Source organism: Dendrobates tinctorius, unplaced genomic scaffold (genome assembly GCF_039654945.1).
Source record: "Dendrobates tinctorius isolate UK_male_01 unplaced genomic scaffold, ASM3965494v1 ptg000199l, whole genome shotgun sequence".
NCBI lineage: Eukaryota > Metazoa > Chordata > Amphibia > Anura > Dendrobatidae > Dendrobates > Dendrobates tinctorius.
This window is the reverse complement of record NW_027361866.1, coordinates 8,064,755-8,081,476: the sequence shown is the minus strand read 5'-3', so window position 1 is coordinate 8,081,476 and position 16,722 is coordinate 8,064,755. Positions and strand designations below refer to the sequence as shown.

Here is a 16,722-nt window from a genome sequence, read left to right as displayed (position 1 = left end):
GTTAAGGCTCATTCCTAGCTGGAGCGCATGGTCGGGATTCCGGTCTCCGTGTTTGTAGGGACACTGACGGTCCTGCAGCAGAAACCGGGGGAAGTAGCACCTGTAAATGCTCTGTTCCCAACTAAGGACCCAGCAGCGACGTGTGTGACCCAGAAGGAAAATGCTATGGCTGCCTGCCATACGAGTAAGTTCCAAAAGAGAGTCAACAGGGGGAACTTCAGTGAACTCAGTACTGCGAGTACCTCAGATAAGCGCTAGAACGGAGGCCACACTACATATCTGCAGAGAGAGAATTCCAAATTTGCTTCCAGGCTGACCAACTCCTTCTCCATCTGTACTCTGGGTCCTGGATGGCACTTACCAAGTACAGGTAAAGGAACTGCACGACTGTGTCTATCATCTTTCTCCTGCACCTGGCGCACGACTCTGCTACATCCTGCACTGCACGCCAACTACCAACTCTTTCATCTGCCCTGCGACTACGGCCCTACCTGTGCAGGGCTTCTACATCTTATCTGCACCACAACATCTGTCCCAGAGAAGCGACACTGCAGCACGGGTCAATCTGATCAGAAAACAAAGGTGGCGTCACGTATCATTCACCTATAAACGTTATTCACCCCTTTGCATGGACGCCCAGGGCCACGGAACGGGTCATCACCACCAACGTGACACATCTGTTGTGAGTTAATTTTCCCCTTCGTCACTGAGGTCTGGTGAACTCCCTATTCTGGTAAAGGAAGGTAATGAGCCTGATTATCAGGCACCTGAGTCTAATGATGATGACTGGCTGAGTGGAGTCACGGACTGGATATAAGGCTGCCGACGCCCTTCTGCCCTGCGGGTGATTTCTCTGTGGACTTCTAGGAAACCAGTCTGATTCCTGCTCCTCTAAAGCTAAGTTTTCTGCTTTGCCTTTTAGCATTTGTGTTTTGTTTTTGTTTGCCTTGCTTTTCTGGATTCTGCCATTCCCTGCTGGGGTGAGCTGAATCTCCTTTTGCCAGTTGCTCTGTCTTCAGAATATTCCTGAGTACTGACATAGCTTTTTGAAGCCTAGCGTCTTCAGGGCCTTTTTCACTGTCAGTCTGTTGGCTCTTATTTTCATAGGGTTTTTCACGGATTGCAGATAGCAGCCTTCCTGTTCTTTCCTATCTAGTTAGCTTGGGCCCCGTCTTTGCTCAGTCTATCTTTCTGTCTGTGTTGTGTTCTTTCTTCTTGCTTCACCGTCATTATATGTGGGGGGCTGCCTTTTGCTTTGGGGTCTGCTCTGGGGCAGTTTAGATTTCCCTTTCTGTCTTTAGGCTATTTAATTCTCCGGCTGTGATCGAGGGGTCTAGGGCATCGTAGGAACCCCCCACGGCTACTGCTAGTTGTGTTGATAGGTTCAGGGGTCTGCAATCCGATAGCTGCCAACCTCTCTGGTTTTCTGGACTTAGCTAGCATTTCTGTTTTTGCCTCCTACGGTGACTCAATCATAACACACATCCCTCTGAGACACCGGCCCGGTACCGATTAACCTCACTGCCCTGGCTGACCACCCACACTCCATGTCAGATTCATCTTGGACTGGGGAATTCACGATTTGACTTGATAACCCAGGCATGGTATGATAGAAAGAGCTACATGGAGTAATGTGCAGTGTGGCCTGCTGCATCATTCACTTTTGGTGGGGGTGAAGGACACAAGGAAAGGGGTTCTTCCTGACCAGGAGCCAGCACTTGACGACTCAGTGCTTGCATTTTTTTAAGCTTCAGAAGAGGAGGGCATATTTTCTGGAGTCTGTTTTGGCAATGTAAGCCAAAACCAGTTCCTGATGCTCCGGCTTTAAAAGCGGTTAACCTACTCCCAGAAAAGGTAGCCTTCCAGGCGTTCCGGAGCCAGACCATGATGCAGGCTCAACACCTCCTGCCTTAGCTGCTATTGTGCTTTTGCCACTACCAAAAACACATGTGACATGCACAAATGTGAACAAGTCGGTCGGACAGTGTTCACACCACCCACTGACTGAAACACAAAAAGAAAGCACAAATAATAAATGTGCAAAAATACCCTGCAGTAAAAAATATGACAGTAATCCGCAAGTGCTGGCAAAAAGATGACAACAAATACAGGGTATTTAGTCGATACGTTTTTTTGCAAAAAAGTGTATACAAAGCCACTCCACCTCGTCAAAGTAACCCTTAATGGAGCAGTCCCAATCTAATGTATTTAAAACCTGAACATATGAACAGTGTCTAAATGAACAGGATTAAGACAGGCGCTTCCTAGTATGGGCACGTGGTGTAAGATGGCTTTTTATGTGCATGTCACACAAGAGAGGGGTGGGGTCTCTCAAACCATGCATAAGCAAGGAAAAAAATGGATTAAAAACACATGTGACATGCACAAATGTAAACAAGTCGGTCGGACAGTGTTCACACCACCTACTGACTGAAACACAAAAGGAAAGCACAGAATAACAAATGTGCAAAAATACCCTGCAGTAAAAAATATGACAGTAATCCGCAAGTGCTGGTAAAAAGATGACAACAAATACAGGGTATTTAGTCGATACTTTTTTTGCAAAAAACTGTATACCAAGTCATTCCACCTCGTCAAGGTAACCCTTAATGGAGCAGTCCCTATCTAATGTATTTAAAACCATTAACGAACGAGACTCCGGCATGCCTCCGCAGTACGCGTCAAGCTAACTAGAGGGACACGCGAGGCTCTGGCACGCGAGATCGATCAATAACAGGTCTGTCATGCCCTTACATGTCTGGGTCTGCATGCGCGCTACACTGAAAGGTCCAGCGTGTGTCGCTTACAGGTGCAGATAACCCACTGAACCCCGTTAGTGAAGGGGATCTGGGATTCTAATTGTTCCCCGCGAACGATGATTTCCTAGTATGTGCAGGTCAACCGGAATTAGGCCTAACCGGCATTCCAGAAAAAATTAAGTGTCCAAACCACAGGTGCTGTAGCTTGCTTAACAGCTGAGCTCCTATGCTGAGTAGCACACAGTTCTTACATAAACAGGCAGCATATCTTGGTTCACGGGTGGGCAACTCTGCTGAGTAGCAGACAGTGCTTACCTAAACAGGCGGCATAGCTAGGTTCACAGGTGGGCTCCTCTGCTGAGCAGTAGACACCAGTACTAGTCCCAAAGTATTCACTGGGCTAAATGGAGTTAAAAAATGGTTCTTACATAAACACACCGCACTATGCCATGAAACAGTCTATTAACATTGAAAACCATTATTAATGTGAAAGTGAAGTTACGCTTTTGGTGAACGAACCGTTCTCGAACAGAACCTCGAACAGCCGAATTTTAAGCAAAGTGTTCGAGTTCGATGAACGGCTCGAACACCGCCCAAAACAGCTGGAATTTTAACTTGGCGAACAGGTCGACTCGAACACCGCTAATCTCTAATCAGGAGGCAGACTCAGACGTTCTCAGGCCCAGTATGGATTCGACAAGATTGTAGAAAGTTGAGAAAGGGTACAGTATCACTGGATAACAGGTATATATGTAGCATAGTTTACACATGAAAAACCTATGTCTATATATCAGGAGGCAGACTCAGAGGGTCTCAGGCCCAGTATGGATTCGACGGGATTGTAGAAAGTTGAGAAAGGGTACAGTATCACTGGATAGCGGGTATATATAGCATAGTTTAAACATTAAAAATCTGCGTGTATATTTCCGGAGTCCGACAAAGACACTCACAGCCTCAGTATGGATTAGACAAGAATCTAAAAAGTAGAAAAAGGGTTATGTATTCGAAGCGTTCACCAGTATACACTGTTGGGGTATTTTTCAATCTTCATATATATTTCAGTCTCAGTAAGACAGTCCAGACTCTCCGCAAGAGGAAACGAGATGGATACAAGTACAGACGGAAAGTCGACTGATTGCAGAAATTTTGGAATTACTAATCACGGTAAAAACTCCCGGGAGAATTCTCAGAGGCGATGCTGACCCTCAATTACTTTGTCTGTGGAGACAGCGAAAACAGTTCTTGTGAAGAAAGGTTTGCTGTATCACAGTACCGTGGAACCCATCACCATTACTCATCTCCATCAAATTGTGATCACAGGGACAGATGTAGACATTATCCTCACTGCCTATCATGACCTGTCAGGTAACTTTGGAGTGCAAAAGACATAAGCCACAGGCCGTACGCGATTCTATTGGATTGGCATGAGAGGACACATTTAAAAATGTGGGCAGGAATGTCACACGTCTGTGAGTCGGAAAACCGTGAAAGCTGATGATAAGCCACCACTGCATCTCATTGTGAGTCGATGTCCATAACAAATGGAAGCCATTGATCATCTGAAGATAGAGCCCAGCAGGACAGGGCATAGGTACGTCTTAACCATCATCTATCATTTCACCAAATTTGTATTGGCAGTCCCAGTGAAGTATTTCACAGGCCTGACTACACAGTGGTGGAGCAGGGAGAGGTAAGTATTGCAAGTGCTGGTGCTCTGAGCAAGCAGGGGGGCCCACTCGTGGGCGGCGGTACTGGTACAGGGCCCCTCATAGTACGCCGGTGTGTCTGACGGCGGGTGTGCACCCCCACCGCCAGAGACACTTAATTCTACTATGAGGGACCTGGTGCCAGTGCCGTTGCCAAAGAGTGTGCCCACCCAACTGTCCAGGACAACGGCACTCACACGGGTGCGTGCGCCAGGTGGTGACCCCGGCCCTGTGGGGGGAAGCCACCCAGTTAGGGAGGTGGAAAAAATGGCATATGTTGATGTTGGACATTCAGCAGCTGCAAATGGAGTAATTGGAGAAGTCCACGGAAGAGGAGGACAAAAGCAAGCCATTTTCCTGGCAACCTACGTGTCAGCAGGGGAGGGTGGGACAAAATCCTTTGAAACCCATGCATGGTTCATTTTAATGAAGGTTAGAGCATCAACATTTTGGGTGGACAGACGGGTCCTTTTTTCTGTCAGGATTGATCCAGCAGCACTGAAGACTCGTTCAGATAACACACTAGCAGCAGGGCAAGCGAGCTCCTGTAAGGCATATTGTGCCAATTCAGGCCAGGTGTCAAGTTTACTGGCCCAATAGTCAAAGGGGAATGACTTGTGAGGGAGAACATCGATATGGGAGGAGAAGTAGTTTGTTACCATAGTTGACAACTGCGGTCTCCTGTCACTTTCGATCGATGCAGTATTACCAGTCGTGTGAGCGGTACTTGAAAAGTCAGTCCACAATATGGTCATGAAACCCCTGTGTCCAACGCCACTTCGGCTGTATGCACCATGAACACCTCTTCCATGTTGCCCCCTATGGCTCGTTGAAAAAGCATCACCGCCGCTGTGTGCTGGGAATGCCTCAAACAAACGGTTTACCAGAGTTGCTTGTCTGTTAGCCAATATTAGCTCTAGGTTCTCCTGTGGCATGATGTTTTGGAATTTGCCTTTATAGCGTGGATCCAGGATGCTGGCCAACCAGTAGTCGTCATCGTTCATCATTTTTGCAATGCGGGGGTCCCTTTTTAGGATCTGGAAATCATAATCAGATATGTGGGCCAATATTCCAGGTGTCAATAATGCACTGCGAGTGCTGGGTGGAGGAGCACTTTCTGGCAAATCAACATCCCTCTAGTCACGAACAAACCCTGTACCTGACCTTGCCACGCCAACATTTTTTCTTGCCCCCTGAGAAGCATCCTCCTCCCCAAAATAATCATCACCATCATCCTCCTCCTCCTCCTCTTCTTCCTCCACGAGACTTCCCTGAGCAGACAATGGCTGACTGTCATCAAGGCTTCCCTCCTCCTCTTCCTCCTCAGCTGCAGACGCCTGCTCCTTAATGTACGTCAAAGTTTGCATGAGCAGACGCATAAGTGGGATGCTCATGCTTATGATGGCGTCGTCTGCGCTTACCAGCCGTGTGCATTCCTCAAAACATTGAAGGACTTTACAGAGATCTTTCAGCTTCGACCACTGCACACCAGACAACTCCATGTCTGCCTGCAAACTGCCTGCCCTTGTATCCTCCCACAAATGAATTACAGGCTGCCTTTGTTCGCACAGCCTCTGAACCATGTGCAGTGTGGAGTTCCACCTTGTTGCAACGTCGATAATTAGGTGGTGCTTGGGAAGGTGGAGCAATCGCTGCAACTTCTGCATAACACTGGAGTGTACGGGCGACCGGCGGATGTGCGAGCACAATCTTCGCACCTTCTGGAGCAGGGCTGTTAACTCCAGATAATTTTTGAGGAAGCACTGCACCACCAGGTTCAAGGTGTGAGCCAGGCAAGGTATGTGTCTGAGTTTTGAAAGGGCTATGGCTGCCACAAAATTCACACCGTTATCACGAACTACCTTGCCTGCCTCAAGATGTACACTGCCCAGCCATGACTCAGTTTGTCGCTGCAAGTAGTCGGCCAGTACCTCCGCGGTGTGTCTGTTGTCGCCCAAACACATCATCTTCAACACAGCCTGCTGACGCTTACCACTAGCTGTTCGATACTGGGACACCTCTTGTGCAACATTGGCAGCTGCGGATGGAGTGCTCGTGCGACTGCGCTCTGTGGACGAGCTTTCGCTTCTGGAGGAGGAGGAGGAGGGTCGAACGCCTATAGCCAACTGTTTCCTATACCGTGGGCTAGGCAGCACTGTCCCACCACCGCTGTCCCCTGTGGACCCTACATCCACCAAATTAACCCAGTGTGCAGTGATGGACACGTAACGGCCCTGGCCATGCCTACTGGACCATGCATCTGTTGTGAGGTGCACCTTTCCACTCACTGCTTGAGTGCATGGACAATGCGGTCTTTCACATGCACGTGGAGGGCTGGGATGGCTTTTCGTGAAAAGAAGTGCTGACTGGGTAGGTCATAGCGTGGTACTGCGTAGGCCATGTGCTTGCAGAAAGCTTTGCTTTCAACCAACCGGTAGGGCATCATCTCTAACGAGATTAGTTTGGCAATGTGGGCGTTCAAAGCCAGTGTACGCGGATGAGAGGATGAGTACTTTCTTGTCCTACTCATAGTCTCTGGTAGGGTGAGCTGGACTTGAGAGCTGCATATGGTGGAACAAGCGGTGGACATGGCGGACTGAGAAAGGGTTGGTGATGGTGTTGGTGGTGTTGCTGATGGCCTGAATTCAGTCTTTCGTAGCAATAACATTGTGATTCCATGACTGCTTTGCCCTTGTGGCGACACCTCGACATTTGCTCCTGGTGGTGTGCTAACCGGTAGGCTTACAGTCGGGGAAGCAATGTAGCTTTGCTGACTACCTTCATTCGGAGCAGGTGCACATGTGGTATGTGAGGTTTGGTAGTCAGTCCACGCTTGCAAGTGCATGGTAGTTAAATGTCTAAGCATGCAACTGGTATTCAAATTTCTCAGATTTTTCCCTCGGCTAAAGGTCTTTGCGCACTTCTTACAGATAACTTTTGCCTGATCATTAGGATTTTGTTAAAAAAAAGTGCCACACTGCACTCTTCCTACTATGGAAGACATTTTGAGACCTTGCACGCTGTGCTAATTTGACCATCTGGCCAAGCTGTCCTGCAACTCTTTTGGTTTTTGTAACACGTTTTTGGACTGCTACTGTCCTGCCAGATAACAGCTGTTGCGATGTTGTTGCCTGCTGCGGATCCTCCTCCTCCTCTTCTGAGCTATTGGCAGCGGCACCCTGGTCCCCCAATGGATGCCAATCTGGGTCAACAACTGGGTCATCCATCACCTCCTCTTCAATTTCATGTGCACCTTCCTCTGTGTCACCGGGTCATGTGGTATAGTATGTGGGAAGGGGCAGCTGAGTTTCATCAGGGTCTGATTCTGCCTCAGTACACTGCGAGGACAATGTAGTGCTCTGAGTGAATGTAACAGCAGAAAAATCTAGCAGTGGCTGTGCATCAGTGCACTCCATGTCAGATTCATCTTGGACTGGGGAATTCACGATTTGACTTGCTAACCCAGGCATGGTATGTGAAAAGAGCTCCATGGAGTAATCGGTAGTGTGGCCTGCCACAGCCTTCACTTTTGGTAGGGGTGAAGGACACACGGAAATGTGTTGTTCCTGACCAGGAGCCTCCACTGACGACTCAATGCTTTTATTTTTTGGAACTTCAAAAGAGGAGGCGAGAGAGCTGGAGGCTGTGTCAGCAATGTAAGCCAAAACTTGTTCCTGAAGCTCCGGCTTTAAAAGTGGTTTACCTATACCCAGAAAAGAGAGCCTTTGAGGCCTTGTGGAGCCAGACGATGACACAGGCTCAACACCTCCTGCCTTAGGTGCTATTGTGCTTTTGCCACTACCAACAGATGCAACACCACCACCACCACCATCGGGACCAGCTGGCAACCCCCGCCCACTTCCATGGCGTCTTCCACCATACTTCCTCATTTTTGTGAAAATGTACCCAAAATACCACCAGCTATATGGTACTGTAAAACAAGGTTAGAAGGTGTATCTACTATTGGTGAGAATTTGAATCTCACTATAGATTTGAGGTCGCTGAACTATTGTCTCAGGCCCTGGAGAGATGACACCTCAATGTAACAGGCTGAAATTGGATGGTGTAAGACAAGGTAGAGGGTGTCTATAGGATTGGTGAGAATTTGAATCTCACTCTAGATTTGAGGACGCAGAATTATTGTCTCAGGCACAGGAGAGATTACACCTCAATGTAACAGGCTGAAATTGGATGGTGTATGACAAGGTGGAGGGTGTCTATAGGATTGGTGAGAATTTGGATCTCACTAGAGATTTTAGGAGGCTGACAATGATGCTCTCAGTCCAAATATGGATGCAGGCAGCCTAATAAGCAGGACTGCTGCACACACAAAAGGGTGGAAAAATGAACGCTTGGCAACTGTGCAGAAAAGAGGAAGAAAAATATTTTTGCTTTTAAAAAATCAGTTTGCACAGCAGTGTGCAAACAGCAATGCAGCTATTAGGGAGCCTTATAAGGCAGCCTAATAACCAACAGAGCTGATGCACAAAAATATAGCCTCCCCTGTCACTGCACACAAAGTGTTGTATTGTAAGTGGAAATCGCTTGCAGCAGAAGCAGTTTTTTGGTTATTCTTCCCTGCCTAACGCTCTCCCTACAGAATCAGCAGCAGCAGCTCTCCCTATGCTAAGATCGGCAGAAGTAAGATGGCAGTCGGTGTGCATGCCCTTTTATAGCCCCTGTGACACCACAGAAAGCAAGCCAATCACTTGCATGCCCTTCTCAAAGATGGTGGTGACCGATGCCCATGTCATCGCGTTGCCCACAGTGTGCGTCCTCCATCATTGGCTGGAAAAGGGCGCTGGAAGCATCTTTTGAAACGCGACTTTGGCGATCTGGTCGCCGACCTCGTGGCCGACCTCACGCTATGGTCGGGTTTCGTTTCATGAAATCCGACTTCAGCGAAAGTCGCCGACTTTTGAATATGACCGACCCGTTTCGCTCAACTCTACTCACTAGTGGTGCATGGGACCTTCCTCCCCCTTACAAGGTGTCAGCTTGGTTGACAGGTTTCTTGCTATTTGTGTATAAGGAGAGAACTGTTAATCAGGGCAAGCATGGTGGAGAGAAGGTAAAGGGTATCCACCCACTGGACACTTCTTCCCATTCTTAGCTCGCTTTCAGAGTTCCATTAGTTGATATATGCAAATATTATAATTACATCTTATATGTAATGGTGGATGCGCCCTTCTGTCCGAAGCTGGGATGAGTGACGCCTGTGAGGTGTGGCGCCGGAGTCTAGCAAATACACATAGTATCGTAGTAAGTGCATGCTTCACTACGGCTCCATTTTCATTGTGTGTGCGAATTCGCAGACATAGTGTCGTCAATAAAAATGGCTCTGGATATCGTGGGACGCGCACTTGTTGACTCCGGTACCATTTTATTGATGAATTCTACTACAATCTCTACATAGCAGTGCGCACAGGCTGGCAGTCGCCATTATTCCTATGCCCGGCATGTGCGCATTGCTACATTGACTGTGCAGTGTGGCGTCGGTGTCAGCTCGTGTGCATACCACACTACGGAGACATTTTTTGAAGAGACTGTGTCTGCAAATTCGCAGACACGGTGTCTTCAACAAAATTGGAGCCGAATATCACAGGATACGCAGGCGTTGACTCTGGCATCATTTTAATGAAGTAATGTACTACAACGTCAACATAGCAGTGCGCACGCGCCAACCATCGCCATTATCCCTACGGCCGGTGCATGAGCAATGCTATGTTGACATTGTAGTACATTACTTCATTAAAATGGCGTCGGAGTCGCATACCCCAATCTCCGGCGCCATTTTCTCGAATACACTATATAAATGTACCAATAAAAATGAAGAGAAAATATAACTTCTTTCATCCAGGCACAGAAATTTGGGATATGCACTTGAATGCTTAAGAAAGTGGGAGGACCCCCGAAATGTCGCCACAGGTGCAGACCTTCTGACTGTCAAGCAGCGTCTCTGCCTCTGTACTTCAGAGTAAGAGGATAAAAGTATTGTCTACACCGGACTTTGTGGATCTCTCTCACTGGGGTGACTATGGTGAATAACCCCTTATGAAATGATTTCATTTATGAAATGTAATGATGGAAATATAAGCCATCCTTGGATAAAGGAATTATGAAAAATGTGATGTGTTGTTTGCTGCTATTGCACAATTGGTGATATATAGCAGCACTGAGAACCGACTGCGCTACAGCATCATTAATATAAGGAATATAAGGTGAATGGACATTCAACCAGGATTAAGGTCGACGTGTCTTGCTATACTTGAGAGTTGTTGGTCATTAGGGATTTTCTATTAACAATGATAACATTCTGCAGAGTTTTAAAAGGAACCTGACAGCTGATACACGCTGCCCGATCTCCGAGCAGCATGTACCAGACACCAGCTGCATGAGAACAACAAAGTTCATTAGCCGCCTGGGAGCGAGCCAGGAGACAAGTTGGGCAGGTGGTTCCCTGGCGGCTCCTATCCGCCCACTGACACTGACTTCCAGGTCTCTCCCTGCCTGCGTGTATACGGAGAGTTCTGTCACTCTTGGGCAGTGAGACTGCGCTGCAGCGTTTCAGAGTTAAACATATATGGCTGAAATCATGCAGCCGGCGTCTGATGCACGTTACCCATGGATCGAGCAGCATGTATCAGCTGTCAGGATCCCTTTAAAAAATGGAAATTATCTATTTTTTATTATTTTAGTGAGTTTTTTTTTAGTCTGTTGCAAACAAAAAAGAAAAGACCTGACGTGACAGCCCCGGTATCCCGTTTCTAGACATAGAGCATTATACTGGAGACAACAAGTCACATTTGAATGGTGAGCTTTTACATTGAGTTGCTCAACTATTTATCACTGTGAAGAATCTTAATGTATTATTCTGCATTCTTAATAGAATATTATCACACATAGATTCTTATTGTTGGGGGTGACACAAGCCAAGGAAGGGGGTTAATTATATTCAGGACTAGGCCAGTGAAGTTAATGTTTTCTTGAGTGGGGCATGGCTAGTTATAACTCTTGGTATGATTACCATAAACATATTGATACAAATACATTGTTTCTTAGCGGCCGGCAGATATACATAATGCAGGTATGTGTGCCTGTGTATACAAGTGTATTTACTGTAGATTTATCTACTGCTTTAAGTCTATGAAAGTTTCTTCTAAGTGAAAAGGAATGATGTAAAAATAATAAATATTCCGCTAACCGCATTAATTTTAATCAATTATGTGAGTCAGGTTTAACACCAGTGCCGGAGAGCTGCCCCCTGTCTGGTCATACTGCCAGCACATGTCGTTTTGTGACATCCATTTGAAACAGTTTTTCAACATTCTATTGACTGGCGAATATTACATTGATTAGTGATTCTATTGAACATTCTATTGATTACTGAACATTCTATTGAACATTCTATTGATTAGTGAACATTCTATTGAACATTCTATTGAACATTCTATTGATTAGTGAACATTTTGGACAAATCTTCCAACCGCTACAATAATTGTTAGTCTTAATATAAAATGAGAATTTGGGCATTTGTAGATCTTTATGCACAGCAAGCCTACAGAGATCCCGCAAATTGATGCTTATGCTTTATGTAATGGTTAATGCTTTCAGCCATGGTAGAAACTAAAAGATGTTCTCTGAATGAAGCCATTTGCAGAACATTAAGTCTTATTTGGAGCATCGCACTAATCAAGGTGCCCTATCAGGAGCAGCTGTACTATGAACTTGCCCTCTTCTTCATTCTTTCATCTCAAGTTTGATGTTTCAAAGCCTCCAAGCACCAAGAATGGAAATGTCAGTAGTAAAAACAGCACTCCAGGCTTGATGTGTCCTGGTGTCACGTCTATAAGGCCTTGAAGAGTTGAATTAGATTTTTACGTACAGCTCCATGGATACCGCAAACCGAAATCCCGGCACGTAGCTATTTTGCAATGTTCTTCAACTGGAAAACACACCTAAGTAATCTCTCCCACCAGATGTTATGTATTAGCCAGCACAGTAAGTTGGCCATTTAAATGTAGCGTCTTCTTCTCCTCTAGACTATAAATCATGATCACATTCCTGTTCCATAATAAAGCCTTTGGTTATCAGCGGATGAGGTTCCTTGTGAGGCTTATTTTGGATGGAGGCAGCCTTCTATGGCCAATTGACCAAATCTGTTCATACTAAAAAAAAAAAAAAATCAATCGGTTTAAAGAACTTGACAGTCCTCTTTAGAGGTTTTGGTCTTAACCCTTATGGCACCGCTGACAATGGAAAAACGTTCAATAGTCGATGAATATATTTAACATCTAATAATAGTATTAGAGCATAAAAGGGTAAAAATGTAAAAAGGTCTGTAAAAATTGAGCAGTTTGTAAGAAATGAGGCAGCCAGATTCAAGCCTAGAGGATGGATATTGACAAAATAAAGAGGTGGTCTTTTTAAATGTATGTGTTTTCATATGTTGAGGCCAACATGATGAATAGCTACACAACTGTGACACTGTTAAGAAAATGCATCCAAAAATGAGTTTTAATATAATATACAAAAGCAAAATACTTGCATAAAAGGTATTTACTGTCATAAGTTATGCTACTATATTATTATTAATAATAATATTAGAAAACAAATCTATGGGTGTCACATATTACATGTCTGAATAACAATGGATATATGGACATTTGACTCTAATAAGGTGCAGCTGATATCTCATAAAGGAATCTTCCACCCAAATGGATAAGATGGGGCAGGTTTAGATCTAGTAATCTATAAATTGGCTGTAATTTCTGTTTTGTACCTGTAGAAGGTTACAGTTTCAAAAAGAGTCTAAACACTTGCCTTAGGTAAGTCACGTCATTACGATCAAAGTTTACACTTGACTATTGCTACATCCAGTACCATTGAAGTTTCATTAGGGAACTGATTCTAATTATGACAACTATGATCTAGGCAAACTCGGGATTTATGACCTATTTTGCTTTTCCGAGGATAGAAACACCTGTGTATATCATCCATACGTGCAGCTATAATGCATAACCATATAGATGTTTTTTTAGAAATATGACCAGATTTTTATGAAAAGTTCAAATGAAAAAATAAAAAAAAAAACGTGCAAGACTCTATCCTATTTAACCATACAGTCTCCAGGACGCTGCATCAATACGCCAACCTCTATTATAGGTTGGATGGGATACTAAAGTCTGAAGCTTCTTCATCTAATGGTGACAGGAATTAGGTCTGCTTCATTTAATGCTACTGCACCAAGAATTACTGCATTGTGGAAACTAAGACACATGGTATAGTGTGAAATGTAGCAACATGGTTCAGTCATACTGTAGTAAGGGGAAGCTCACACTGACACTGCAGTTTTGTCTGAGCCACTACACAGAGAAGCCAGGGTATTACAGCAGGGTGTTCCACAATAGGGGGGCTATTTTTGTTAATTGATTTCTCCAGGGTCCCTGCAGTAGTGAGGCACTAATTTGTATGGAATAGGTGGCATATTTACAAAGCCAAAACCAGAGGAGATTTCATAATGGACTCTTCCTAACATGTTATGTTTTATTTACAAAATAAATGTAAATATTTACATACGAACACTTGCAATGATTCTCTATGGTCCATAAGGGCAGATAAAGGTCTCAGTTCCAAATACTGGAACAAGAGGTGCAGATACAATATATATAGTTTGCTCATTCATGTCTAAAGAGTCTCCTTACCTGAAGAGTTAATCCTATGAGGATTAACGGGACAGCTTAAAATCCAAAAAGGTTAAGAGTCTGTGGTTAGCCCATCCTTGGTGCCAGAGGACCCATTGTTTAGGAGAAGAAAATATAGCACAGCCTCTCCATATCTCTTGCCATGGTACAGAGTGGACAAGAAGATTCCCAGCTAAACGTCAGGCGCACAAACCCAGAAATGCACAGATACATATCCAACCAAAGGTGAGCAGAGCTGTCATGATGTCCTCCCAGCCTGGATGGGATAAACCTGGATGGGATGTGTCCCCTAGATGGGATATGCCCACCTGAATGTGATATGTCCCCGTGGATGGGATATGTTCTCCTGGATGCGATAGGTCCTCCTGGTTGGGATATGTTCCTCGGGTTGGGATATATCCTCCTGGTTGGGATATGTGCCCCTGGTTGGGATATGTGCCCCTGGTTGGGATATGTTCCTCGGGTTGGGATATATCCTCCTGGTTGGGATATGTGCCCCTGGTTGGGATATGTGCCCCTGGTTGAGATATGTCCTCCTGGATGGGATATGTCCTCCTGGATGGGATATGTCCTCCTGGATGGGATATGTCCTCCTGGATGGGATATGTCCTCCTGGATGGGATATGTCCTCCTGGATGGGATACGTCCTCCTGGATGGGATACGTCCCCCTGGATGGGATACGTCCCCCTGGATGGGATACGTCCCCCTGGATGGGATACGTCCTCCTGGATGGGATACGTCCTCCTGGATGGGATACGTCCCCCTGGATGGGATACGTTCCCCGGATGGGTTTCCCTCAGTCACACAGCTCAGGAGGTGGTTTGTCTATGTGCACTTCACCAGCACAACCAGCAGCAGCATGCCCCCGGCTCCTACCCACAGCTGCAGCTCCATGGCAATGTGTTGCTTCAGTAGCCGCCTACAGACCCCACTGTAGACCACGCAGGGCAGGCATGGAGACACACACACAACTTTTTCCTCCTGTTAATCCTGTAGCCGCAGCCGATGACCTGCGCAGCAGGTAGTCCAGCCTTGGCGGCGTCTGTTTTCTCTCTCCCCTCCCGGGTAGTAAATGGGTGGTCCCGACAGGAGGGGGTCGCAGAGGTCCTTGAAATGAAGCGCACGTGATGCCCTCACTCCCGTCAGGAGGAACAGAGCAGCCCCCGTGTTACCGGCGTCATGGCCGACAATGCTGCGCCCCTAGTGCCGCCAGCCTGGCCGGGATGCAGGGAGTGCACATGCCGGCAGCCTCCTGGCAGAGCTCTCATCCGACTGAGCCTTCCTCCTCACGCTCCAGGCAGGAGAGGGCAGAGGAGAGAGATGAGGGGCTCCATAGCAGCGCGTTCACCTGGTGGCGGGAATATCTCCGCCGCTCCAGCAGATTTCTAGAAGAAGCAGAGGGGAGCCTGAGCCTGCGCTGCGGGACTCCACACAACTTCGCCCCGTTACCTCTTCCTCCCCCTGTGCCCAGACCACCGAGCTTTTACTTGCTGTTAATCACGAACAGCACCTGCGCCACCTGCTGGTCACACTGTGTCAGCTGGCAGTTTGTAATTCTGCTCCGGTACAGAGATGGATCTGATACAGACATCATTTCTGACACTCAATGGAAGGACACATATCATGATGTTTGCCAAAATTTGAGCACAGACAGAAGAAGGTATTCAAAGGATATAGCTTCCTAGACACAGGAGGCTTACATCCAGATCATTCCATAGTGCTACACCTTCTGCCCATCATGAGGGACGCAGGTGGTCACATAGTCCGCCTGCGTCTTCTGACAGGCAGAATGGACTGTCTTCACCATGGTTGTCGTAAACGCTCCCAGCAAGTGTCTAGATCCCATATGCATGCGTCTTTTGCTGTTATTATCATCAACTCATAGCCGTAGTTCACAAAGAGAAATGATAAGGGCCGAGTCGCTGAAGGTGGCGGACCACAGTGTCTGTCGTCGCAGAAGGGTGACAATCCTATCGAGATGCCCGCTTTGGCTCAACAGCCTTTGTTTCCAGGTTCTAGCTCCAGGTCACTTCTATTAGAGGATGCCTTAAAGCCTGACCTAAATCTATTCACCCACCTGATGTGGTTGATGGTAAGGTATTATGGGTTTTCCAAAATGTGACATCTCATGTAAATTCAACAGTTTCTCTAGAGACTGCAACTTCTTCTTCCTGAGTTGTGGCTGCCCCCAGCCTGCGAAGGCGATGCCATCGGGCTATGTTTCGGGATGCTTACTATGGTAGTGTTGCTTTGCTAGGCACACATAGTTGAGAGATAAAATGCACAAGCAAGAATATGTGGATACATCTGATGATATTACTGTAGATAAGGGGAGAAGAGTGGAGAAGATGGATGCTAAAAAAAGCAAAAGATTCTAAAACCTTTGGAAATTGGCTACAGGCTTTTTTTCAATTCTTGCATATGGGCTGTCAAAAACATCTGGGGAAAGTGGCAGAGTTATGGGTAAACGTAGATACTAGACATTCGGCTTATAAACTACGTGGCATTATGGCCTGGTGGAAAAATGATGAAAAGTTTAGGAGACATCTTGC

General features: G+C 46.2%; 1 protein-coding gene and 1 long non-coding RNA gene across 3 annotated transcripts in view; one reads left to right on the top strand and one right to left on the bottom strand.

The window, feature by feature from the left end:
• LOC141056768 (uncharacterized) overlaps positions 1-10,721 on the top strand; it is an 80,074-nt gene extending 69,353 nt beyond the window's left edge. Inside the window, exon 3 of the long non-coding RNA XR_012221933.1 lies at positions 10,326-10,721. This is a non-coding gene — a long non-coding RNA (uncharacterized lncRNA). The remainder of the gene's footprint in view (positions 1-10,325) is intronic.
• Positions 1-15,660, bottom strand: part of VWC2L (von Willebrand factor C domain containing 2 like) — a 252,623-nt gene extending 236,963 nt beyond the window's left edge. Inside the window, exon 1 of one of the 2 annotated variants that reach the window (XM_073553220.1) lies at positions 14,170-15,660. The gene's annotated coding sequence lies outside the window, so the exon portion shown is untranslated. The remainder of the gene's footprint in view (positions 1-14,169) is intronic. The other variant, XM_073553219.1, reaches the window with a different exon arrangement.
• Positions 15,661-16,722: the final 1,062 nt, after the last annotated feature.